The following is a 10,300-nucleotide window of genomic DNA, read 5'->3' as shown; positions in this document are numbered from 1 at the left end:
GGAAAAGGACCTGGGGGTGCTGGTTGACAGCCGGCTGAACATGAGCCGGCAGTGTGCCCAGGCGGCCAAGAAGGCCAATGGCATCCTGGCCTGTATCAGAAATAGTGTGGCCAGCAGGAGTAGGGAAGTGATTGTGCCCCTGTACTCGGCACTGGTGAGGCCGCACCTCGAATACTGTGTTCAGTTTTGGGCCCCTCACTACAAAAAAGACATTGATGTGCTGGAGTGTGTCCAGAGAAGGGCAACGAGGCTGGTGAGGGGTCTGGAGAGCAAGTCTTATAAGGAGTGTCTGAGGGAACTGGGGTTGTTTAGTCTGGAGAAAAGGAGGCTCAGGGGAGACCTTGTTGCTCTCTACAACTACCTGAAAGGAGGTTGCAGCAAGGTGGGTGTGGGACTCTTTTCCCAAGCTTGGCAGTTAGGTTTACAGTTGGATTCAATGAACTTAAAAGTCTTTTCCAACCGAAATGAATCTATGATTCTATGAGATCTCAGGAAAGAGCTTTTTTCTGTCAGGACTTCCTTCCAGATTGAGGATACTGTCTGTATTCCAGGCTGTAGAAGTGGAACACTTACTGAAGATGGGTTATTATTAATTAAATAATACTCCTTCCACAAAACATTTAGTGATCTAGAGAAGCACTGATGTTCCTATAAGATGTAGAAAAGCAAAGCTTTAGAGTGCCTGCTGGAACGGGGAGCCCTAGAGTATGCTGTCCTGTGGAAAGTCCTCTCTCAGGTTCCTGTTTTCTCTCAATAAATGAATGCTCTTGATCATCACCCACTTTTTCACATAGAGAAGTTCCTTGTAGCAACCATGTGAGGTTTTAATTGCAAATAAAGGTATTTACAGAGTTCCAATATAATGTGTTTTTCTGTTTTGGTTTGATTTGGTTTGTTTGTTTGAGGTTTTTTTTTGCCACTTGCAAGTCTTGCTAAGTACAGAGCTCTCTGTGAATTATAAGCAATTTTGGAGCTCAGACACAAAAAGAGTATTTACTGGTTTGATTAGACTTTTTTGAAAAAAGAATTCTAATGAAGTTACCTTTTTGTGTTATAGATTTAAAAGGCCATAGAATGTAATGTTGGTCAAGGGTAAAATGTGAGGTAATTGTAGAGGTTTTATTTTCTAACAGTTTTTCATAGATATTTAAAACTCTTGCTCATTAGAAGTTGTTTATGTTTTAAACCAACCACATTTCCACAAGACTAATTCAAGCAATAAAATCAGCCTCTACTTTTATGGTAAATCAATATTTGCAATAATAAATAAAAACAAATCACCTGCCATAATAATGCCTGTTCTTCCAGCAATCCATTCTACCTCTCCATCGTGAATCTTTAGAATTAAACCCTTTCCTATTTGTTAAATGTTTACATTCACAATCAATTAATTTTGCTTTTACAGCCTTCATTTTTAACTTTTGTATTATGAATAGAGAGGTGTACAAGCAACCAGCAAGAAAAACTTTGAGCTGAAAGTACACTAATAGAGTAAAACTGCTATAATAAATTTATTTCATAGTACCAAGATGTATTTATTATTGGTGTACGCACAGGTGCTACTATACACTGGTGTCTGTGACAATTTCTGTTACAAACAGTTTTTCAAGGTGTTATAGCTCAGCTATAATACTCTGTTCTGGTCTGAAATTTGGCATAAAAATCATAGACTAATTCCATTTTAGAAAAAAATCCATGTTAAAATCTTAGACCAATCCGATCTTATAAAAAAAAAAAAAGTGCATGTTGGGGTGTTTGGTTTGAGAGGTTTTTGGTTTTGGTTTCGTTTGGAAGGCAAAATGGTATAACCAGAAAAATTTCTATGGCGATAAATATTTGTCTTCTTTAAAGCATTAAAAGAAGATAAACATGAACAAATGAAACTTAACATCATTTAGGTTCCTATTAGAGACAAGGCATTGTAAATGTGGCAGGGTGGTTTGTAATCTGTAAGTTAATTTCTCAGCCATAACTTCACAGTCTGTTATCACATGCTCTCATTTATCAAATAGTATACAGAAGGCTAAAGACAAACTTTTGCTACAGCATCTTGCTTTTCTCTTAGCTACATTTGAACAACATTGTCATCCTCATGAGCCAATTTCTGATGCTGTTACATTGCATGTTATGGAACCTTTGTAATGGGATACCACATAAAGCACAGTATACTCAAAGCAAGTAAGTCAGAAGTCTCCTCAAATATGGTACATTAACCAAGTACTGGGGTATTATTTGCACTTTTGGGAAAAATACTTAGAATCTTGATTTGTTCTAAATTCCATGCTAGTAAAATCTAAACCTATGATTCTCAAATTCTTTTGTTGTTGTTGTTGCTGCTGTTTTGTTATGTTCCCTTTTTAAGAGATATATGAAGCCTTTCAGACTTATTTCTGTATCTACTCTTTACTTGGTCTTAGATTTAGTTTGCAATTGGATGTGATTTTTCTCTTTTCCTCTGGCCTAGGCCTCTTTGTTAACTAAAGCTTTAAATACCTCTATGTATTGACTCCTTCTAGGTAGCTTGAATTCCAGCCTAAAAGGTGTTGTAAAAGGAAATGCTAGCTCTAAATCATGCCTCTTCCATCTGCTTGACTACAAAAATGTCTTTCTAAAGGGACATTTTACAAACTACTTCCAGTGATCATTCAGAATAAAGGCAGGGTTTGGTGGCGGGGCTTCTCTCTGTTTTAAAGCATTTAGTATTTATATCATTTGCATTTAGTACATACCTAGTATCTACTGCATTTAATAATCACCTAGCATCACTGCAATCAAGGCCTGTTTCTCCAGAAAAAAAACCTGTTCTTTAACCACTACTTCTTCATTCAGCCTCAGTGAGGTGAGTTAAGCTTGACTCACTGTTAGCTTCCTCAGATTAATCAGACATAGTTACCTTGCATCAAAGCACTCTGAGGTTTTTGACCATCTGACCAGGAACAGAAAAAAAATAAATGTCTTGGTATAATTCCATGAAATGTTAATCATTGACAGCCTGACCCAACCCAAGATGTGAAAAATCCCTATAGTACACTGATGTTATATTGGTTTCAGATGCTGTTCATGCCTTTTCAAGAAAACATCCTGTAGGAATGACATTGATGCAGAGAGAATGAATAGTACCTCTGTAATATGTAGCCTCTATAGGATGTATAACAATGGTTTTGTTGCTATACAGGCAGAGGTAAATTTTGTAACTCCCTATTGTTACTGAGGAAGGGTGAGTGAAATGTGGCCAAGGATGGGCTGAGTCACTAAAGAGCAGAGGGAGAGAGGTTTGAAGAGGTGCAGCTCCCAACCCAAAAATGTGTGGGTGAGCCTGACTGGAGTGCGAATGCAGCTGCCCCTGAGGAGATGTGGCCTGACCATCCTGAAACTCCCAGCAGGGAGTCAGCACCACTGGAGCTACTGAAGGACCGAGGGCAGAGGTGACCAGGGGATTTGTCTGGTTGTGTGTGCTAAGCCACCATCAGCTTCAGGAGCCCCAGTCTCTGAGGATCCTTTGTAGTGGCCAGTCAGGTACCCAGGTTTGGCATAAGGGTAATTTTGCATGTGTGTGTCTGTCTGTGCGAGTGTATTTCTTTGAATTCTGCTCCTTTTGATTCCTACTTCAATCAGCCATTCTCAATAAAACTAAATTGATTGTGGCTTGTATGAGACTACTTACTTTAGGTGACAGAAGTATAGTGGAGATGAAGAACTCTCACATAGGAATAGCTTCATTCTTCCAATTGCAATAATTTCTAGCACTCAGTATGGTGCCACTGCTATATATATTCATATGTGTGCGCATATATGCATATATGAATGGATTTGTATTTATTTATCTATACATATACAAATAATACGTGAACATAAAGGCATCATGCATTTAAGATCTATATATGAACAGCACAAGCCAGGGGTTTAACATTTTCAGATAGTCTCCCTGTGGTAGAATTCAGGACAAATTTTCACATGCTAAAATATAGCATGTGTACACTGCATTCTGAGCAAACTGATCTAGTTGAAGATGTCCCTGCTGACAACCTAATCTAGTTGAAGATGTAGAAAAAGTCTTTTTGTGGGTCCTACTATCATAAATTTAATAAAATAATTTTCACTCCATTTTGTAAAGATCTGTCTCTTAGCCAAATACATCCCTGGTCTAACTAGCTTTCCTCTTCTGGGTCATCCTTGAAAAAATATTTAACATATACTTATGTGCTAAAATGAGTAAACTGTTCTGCATAAAGGAAGTGACTATATTGACAGAGGTATTTACATTAGTCAGTTCACAAAGTTTAGTTAAAGGATTGTGAACCCAATTAAAAATAGATAAATAAAACCTCCTGGCCAGATTTTTCAACCACAGCTTTTACTCAGAGGATGGCAATTCCCAAGGGGTGACCTTAATCACATGACAGTGATGTACTCTATCATGTTCTGTTGTTTATTTATCTGTTTCTGAAACTGATGGATCAGATACAGGAGCTTGTTTATCATGTTCAACTCCTTGTCTGTTTGATTCAGTAAAAGTTTTATCAGATTTAACATGCTATGTATTTATCAGGTGATATGTGTGTTTAATGTGCAATGCAATAGATAATGATAGCACTGTGAGGGCAGGGAATCTGTCAGTGTTTCCATTATAAACCCCATTTGCCAGGGTTTATCACTGAGCCACAGCTCACTGGTTGTCAGCTCAAATGCACTTTTTAAAATAAAATCACATTTATATTGGTTTGACTATTTTGTACTGAGAAAGCTGGTCTTACGCATGCCTATTGTTTTAGAGGCTTTGCACTTAATACAGAAACAATTATTTCCAAAACCAAGCAGAAGTGTTTTGTTCCACACTTTTATGCACAGAACTCACATTATCATTAATGGGTGTTACGTCTATTTCTCATTTGATAGATCTACACCTCTATATCTTCACTAATGGGCAACACAGCTCTTTTAGCTTAAACATAAATAAACAAAATGCTTTTGAGATATTTCATGCTTCTGGAGTAATCTGAGGCTTGAATAAAAAATAAAATAAATTATGCTGTATTTAAATTAGGTGAATAGGTTCTTTCCAGCAAAATTTCTGCTAATGTAATGACAGGGTCTTTCTGCTTGGGAGGGGGCTGTCAGGAAATTCTTACAGTGAAAGAGAAGTCCTTGTGTCTGTTAGCTTGCATTCTTTTTGTCTGCTTTCCTCAAATTCCTTAAGAAGTTACTGTTTCCACGTATTTGAACCCTACTTGAATAGGAACACATTTCTGCAGAAGCTGTTCTCTAGAGCAACCTCTGGCTAGCAGGTGTCAAAGGAGACAAGAGCCTGCTGTATGAGTCCATGTGAGACTGATCAATATACCCAGGCTCATGCAGAAGCAGGCGGCACCCTGGACTCACACCAGCATAGGACTCAATAAGCTGTATTGATGAGGGCAACATTTCATCCACAAGTCAACTATGGTTTTTGTACATATATATTTATATAAGGGGATTCAAAGGGATATATATGCATTGAAGGGATCCAAAGAACATATATAGATGCATGAAATGTTATCAACTGCAAGATGACAGTTCAGAATGGTCATAACCAACATTTCAGTGAACAGTCAGAATAGCTAAAATATACCAGCAGCAGAATAAATGGGTTAGTTGGTCACCATTTCCACGGCTGAAGGTGCGGAACGTCATCCCCAGCAGCAGAATATGAGCACTGGCACCAATGAGTGCATTTCCTGCCCTGTGAAAAAGAGAGCATGGCAGGTTTAAAGTACAGTATTTCCAAGCCTTACTGCATGAAACATCAGCCTAAGCATAGCAATACCATTCACAGAATGGAAGGAAGGGTGGGGTTGCAGCCTAACTTCTACTTCTGAATTGCAGAGGGTTTTTTAGAAAAGATAACTAAATAGATAAAAATCTTAGTTCAGGGACCTGGCTTTCAAGCTTGGAAAAGAGATCTGGCATTGTAGACCAGGTCTTTCCATAATTCAGGAGTGTTTAGAGTCTAGATTCCTTGCATCAGCCAGACCTTTTGTATTTCACTTTATCTCAATTTTGCAGATGTAGAAGTCATGTTGCCATCAATCTTCCATCTATGATAGGTAGCAATGAGGTTTTGAAGCTTGGCTAGGATAATCCTGTAGCCTTTGCAGTGCAGGCTTGCATCACCATACTCACAACTCTGTGCCCGTTAGGTTGGAAAGAGTCAACTGACTTAGATACAGCTGTGGTTTCTAGCACCTGCGTAGTGCCTCAGTGCCATGCTAACCTTGAATTTTATGCTTACAAGAATATTGTGAGGAAATAATTGTCGGGTTTTTGTTTGTTTTTCCCATTGCGAAAAGGAGATCTGTAAGTTCAAACAGATGACAACATACTGTCTTCACTGAAGTGAGAATAGATCCTCATCAAACTGCCTCTTTTATAGACTAAGTTAAAAAATGTACATCTTTCAACCTGCTTACTGACCTCTACAGTGTCTACATTTGTAAAACAAGTTGTGCTTTTAAAGACCCATTTCTCTCCATCAGATATAAAGGGATGTTTTCCTTTCAACTTCAGTGAGACCAGGATTTAAGCCTGAGTCTTGTCCATATTCAGAAACAAAGTAAGTGGTATCTAGTGAAAGTCTTGTTCTACAACTTTATCACAAAACCATCCTTGCAAAATTTTTCTGTTTGGTTCTCCTTTGCCCTGTGTCATGTGACAGTTTATGTCTTTGTAAATCTTTGCATTGTAATACAATAGCTTTACTGGCATGGCATGAATTACTGTACAAAGTTCACAGCAGTGGAGAATCAGGCCATTTAAGTGAAAACTATTGCTGCATTTTAATGTGCTTTTGCTAAATGGAGGGCTTTGCCACAACTTCAATGCTCTGATGAAAGTTCTTTTTTACAGTTAATGTCCATGTCATTTCATACAATGTTATAAATATTTATCGTGAGCAAAACATCTCTTTAGCATTCTCAGCAAGTATTCATAAACAGCATCCATATGGTATTTTCAATATTTTATGTTAATATTTGAGTTTGTGTTATAATGTCAGCAGGAGCTCTGAGGCTGGTATGATGGAAATCGAAAACTGCTATCAACATTAACATTGCATTTAATGTCAATGCTAATCTTACCCTGCTGATATGAAAAATGCCCCAAAACAAACTGTAATACGGAAGCCATTTGAAAACAAAAATAAAATGGTAGAAGTCTTGAGTATTTAAATTAGAAGCAGAAACGCATACTCATGAATAATGCCATTTCAAAGGAAGGTAGAGTACCTTATGTCTGCATAGTCATCAGATGTCAGGAAAAAACATAATAAATAAAAAATTCTGTTTCTGCTGTTGGTTTAATCAGTCATTAGTTGGAACATTGTGGAAATGTTTTTCATGAAATGGAGAATGTGATGGGAATGGAAATCAGAGTCCTTGCTCTGGAAAAAATAAAAAAATGCTTGATATGAAATGTTAAGTCAGTGCAAAAACATTGCATTCTTGGTGATAGGAAATGTATTCTTTCAAAGAGGTATACAAGGGGGATTTTTTGGCTATCTTCACAGAAATCTAGTTACCAGATGGGAAACACAGTGCTTTGATGAATTCAGTCTTCCTTGCTGAAAAATTTAAACTTACGTTTTCCTAAAGCTGCATGCATCTTTTCAGATACAAATAAACCAGGCTAGATTAAATTCTCCATCGTTGTACTCTGTACTTGACTCTGAGAGTGGGTATGGAAGAGCAAAACCAAACAGAATGCAAAGTCTACAGAACAGCTTAAAAACAACGTTGTCACTTTTCTGAGTGGCACTATTATAGTATTTTGGATGGTTGGCCAGTCTGCAAGTTAGACTAATTAATGATGAAAATTAAGTCTCACAGCAGGAGGTAGCTGCTGTAGGTAATATGTATGCCTGCATGAAGTTTAGATGATAAGTGATCCCAACCGATCTCTGGAGTCCACAGTCGGCAAGACTGCCTTGGTGCTTAGCATGGCCCGGGGCCTTGTCTGTCCTGGCACTGCAGCTTCTTCATGAGATTGCTTTGGACCCTGAAGTTCATATTTGGTATAAATCAGATTGTGTCTGTGTTGGAAAACATTAAAACCAAGCAGGACTTAAAAAAGATACGTCTCTAGTGCTGACATCATCCACTTCAAAGAATAATTCCTGGTCCTGTGCCATATGGTGCAAATGAATGTCTCCCATTCGTGAGGACTAGCGCCCTCTGGAGATGGCTGGCCACATCTACACCACATAATTTGAATGTGGTGGGTCCTATGGTGTAATTCATTATTTTTTTGTGTAATTGTTATCTTCAAGTACCTGCAATAGTAAGAAGTCTATGTTGCAACTCACTGTAGTAGTGTACAGTATTTGTTGAATACCTTGTTATGTGGCATAATGGCCTATGTCAGAAGGAGGATATTGATGAACTGCAGAGAACAGTGCGAGCTAAGCATGGTGTGATTTTACCCATACTGCTTAATGTAAAGTGTCTGGAATGACCTATATCCCCAGAACCACATCCAGATTTTGTCTTACAGGAATAAATCTAGGACGGAAATATATACCATGTGGGCAAATAGCTAGTTTGACCATATAGACAAAACAACACACAAAACCAATATGATTCATATCTTTGTTTAGGTTGCCTGGACAAGATACCAGTAACTAGTCCAAAACAAAATTTACAGAGTGGAAAATTTGATATATGTATGGGCATGTTTTCCTCTCTTTGCACACTGACAAATTCAGCTGAGGGAGAAAATGAGTATTGGCCTTGTACTGGATAAAGAAAAGAACAAGAAACCAGTTGCTTCTTGATATTTCTTTCCAGAGTTATGCCAAGCTTACCTAATTCGTCTTTGGAATTAATACATACTACAACACTGAATCTTGTAATCTGAACTCTGGGAAAAGTAGTTCCACATCTACACATTTCAGAGACACCAGTTTCCAATGATGGTGGTAACAATTTTGCTGTTCCCAGTGAAAGGCCACAGACTTTCCACTTGACTCTCTATATGTGATATGTTCTCTTTTTCTTATAACAAGATTTTGAGTGTAACAGAGCTTAGGAAAAAAGAACTGAACAAGGGACTCTGAGTGACTTTTTCCCCTCTCTGAGATACCTATCCTTCATAATAGCCAGATTAGTCTCAGTGAACCATGTACAAAAAAAATTACAAAGAAATAAAATTCACTATAGCTATCTTTTGAGTAGGTCTTTACTTCAGAGTTAGCCTGCCTTCTTTTTTAGCAATTACTCCTAGTTGCTGTCTTGTTTGCAAGAGGTCAGCGTGACTCAAGTGCTACCTGACATGTCTATGGCTGGATTAGAGCCCATATGGTGTTTCAGTCAGATGAAACCCACATTGCAATTAACCCCTACTACCCACAATATAGTGAGGTCCCAGACTGAATTACTCAAGTGCAGATAGTTCTGCCATGATTTCTAGTACTAGATCAAGAAGAGGAAGACAGATACATACTCTTACAATGAATGGAGAAAAATCATGGAATAATGGAGCTTGTTCAGTTTAAAAAACCCCAGGGACTTTCAACAACTATGAACTGAACAACATAGACTAGGTATATGACTATACTCCAGTGAAACAGTACCTATAGGAGAGGCCACATGCACAGTGCGTCTAGATTCTGCTGATTTTCTAACCCCATCATTTTCTTGTTGGCTATCTGGAGGCAATCTGCATGAGTGTGCCTGGCATTTAATGAATGCAGTGGGCACAGGAATGCTGAAGTGTTCTGGCCATGCCTGGGTCCATTCTTGCAGGCTCATAAGGTAGAAAATTATTTGGAGTGGTCTTGAGTAAAGCCTAGGTCTACTCTCGATAAATATCTGTATCTATATCTAGGCACTGAGAGGGCTTTGCTGGGTGCCTGATGGCATTTGGACAAGGCTTTCTAAGTGGTCACAGTTGTTGCATTTTGTAGTAAATACACATCTGGAGGAGTTATGGCCTACTTGCATTCCTTTAAAATACATTTGCCTCCCTCCTCTAATGATCTGGGCATGAAGGTATTCAGTGTACTAAGACTTACCTGCAATGAATTGTTATATCCATGTAAAACTGTTCACGTTATCTTTTGATTCCCCAGCTATATGCTTTGTGAAGGAAGAAGAGGACTTCTACCTAAACCCAATGATTAAACCTTTATATTTTAATTCTAAGATAGGCATTTCTATTTGTAATATTTTCAAGAACTCACTGTCAGACACTGTGCCCTCTGACAATCTGCAAGCACAGTGGAGAAGGCTGACTCCCAAATTATTGTATCCACTTGTGGCAAGATGGAAAC

The sequence above is a fragment of the Pygoscelis adeliae genome, unplaced genomic scaffold (assembly GCF_000699105.1).
Source record: "Pygoscelis adeliae isolate BGI_AS28 unplaced genomic scaffold, ASM69910v1 Scaffold12, whole genome shotgun sequence".
In the NCBI taxonomy this organism is placed as follows: Eukaryota; Metazoa; Chordata; class Aves; order Sphenisciformes; family Spheniscidae; genus Pygoscelis; species Pygoscelis adeliae.
This window is presented reverse-complemented; position numbering follows the sequence as displayed.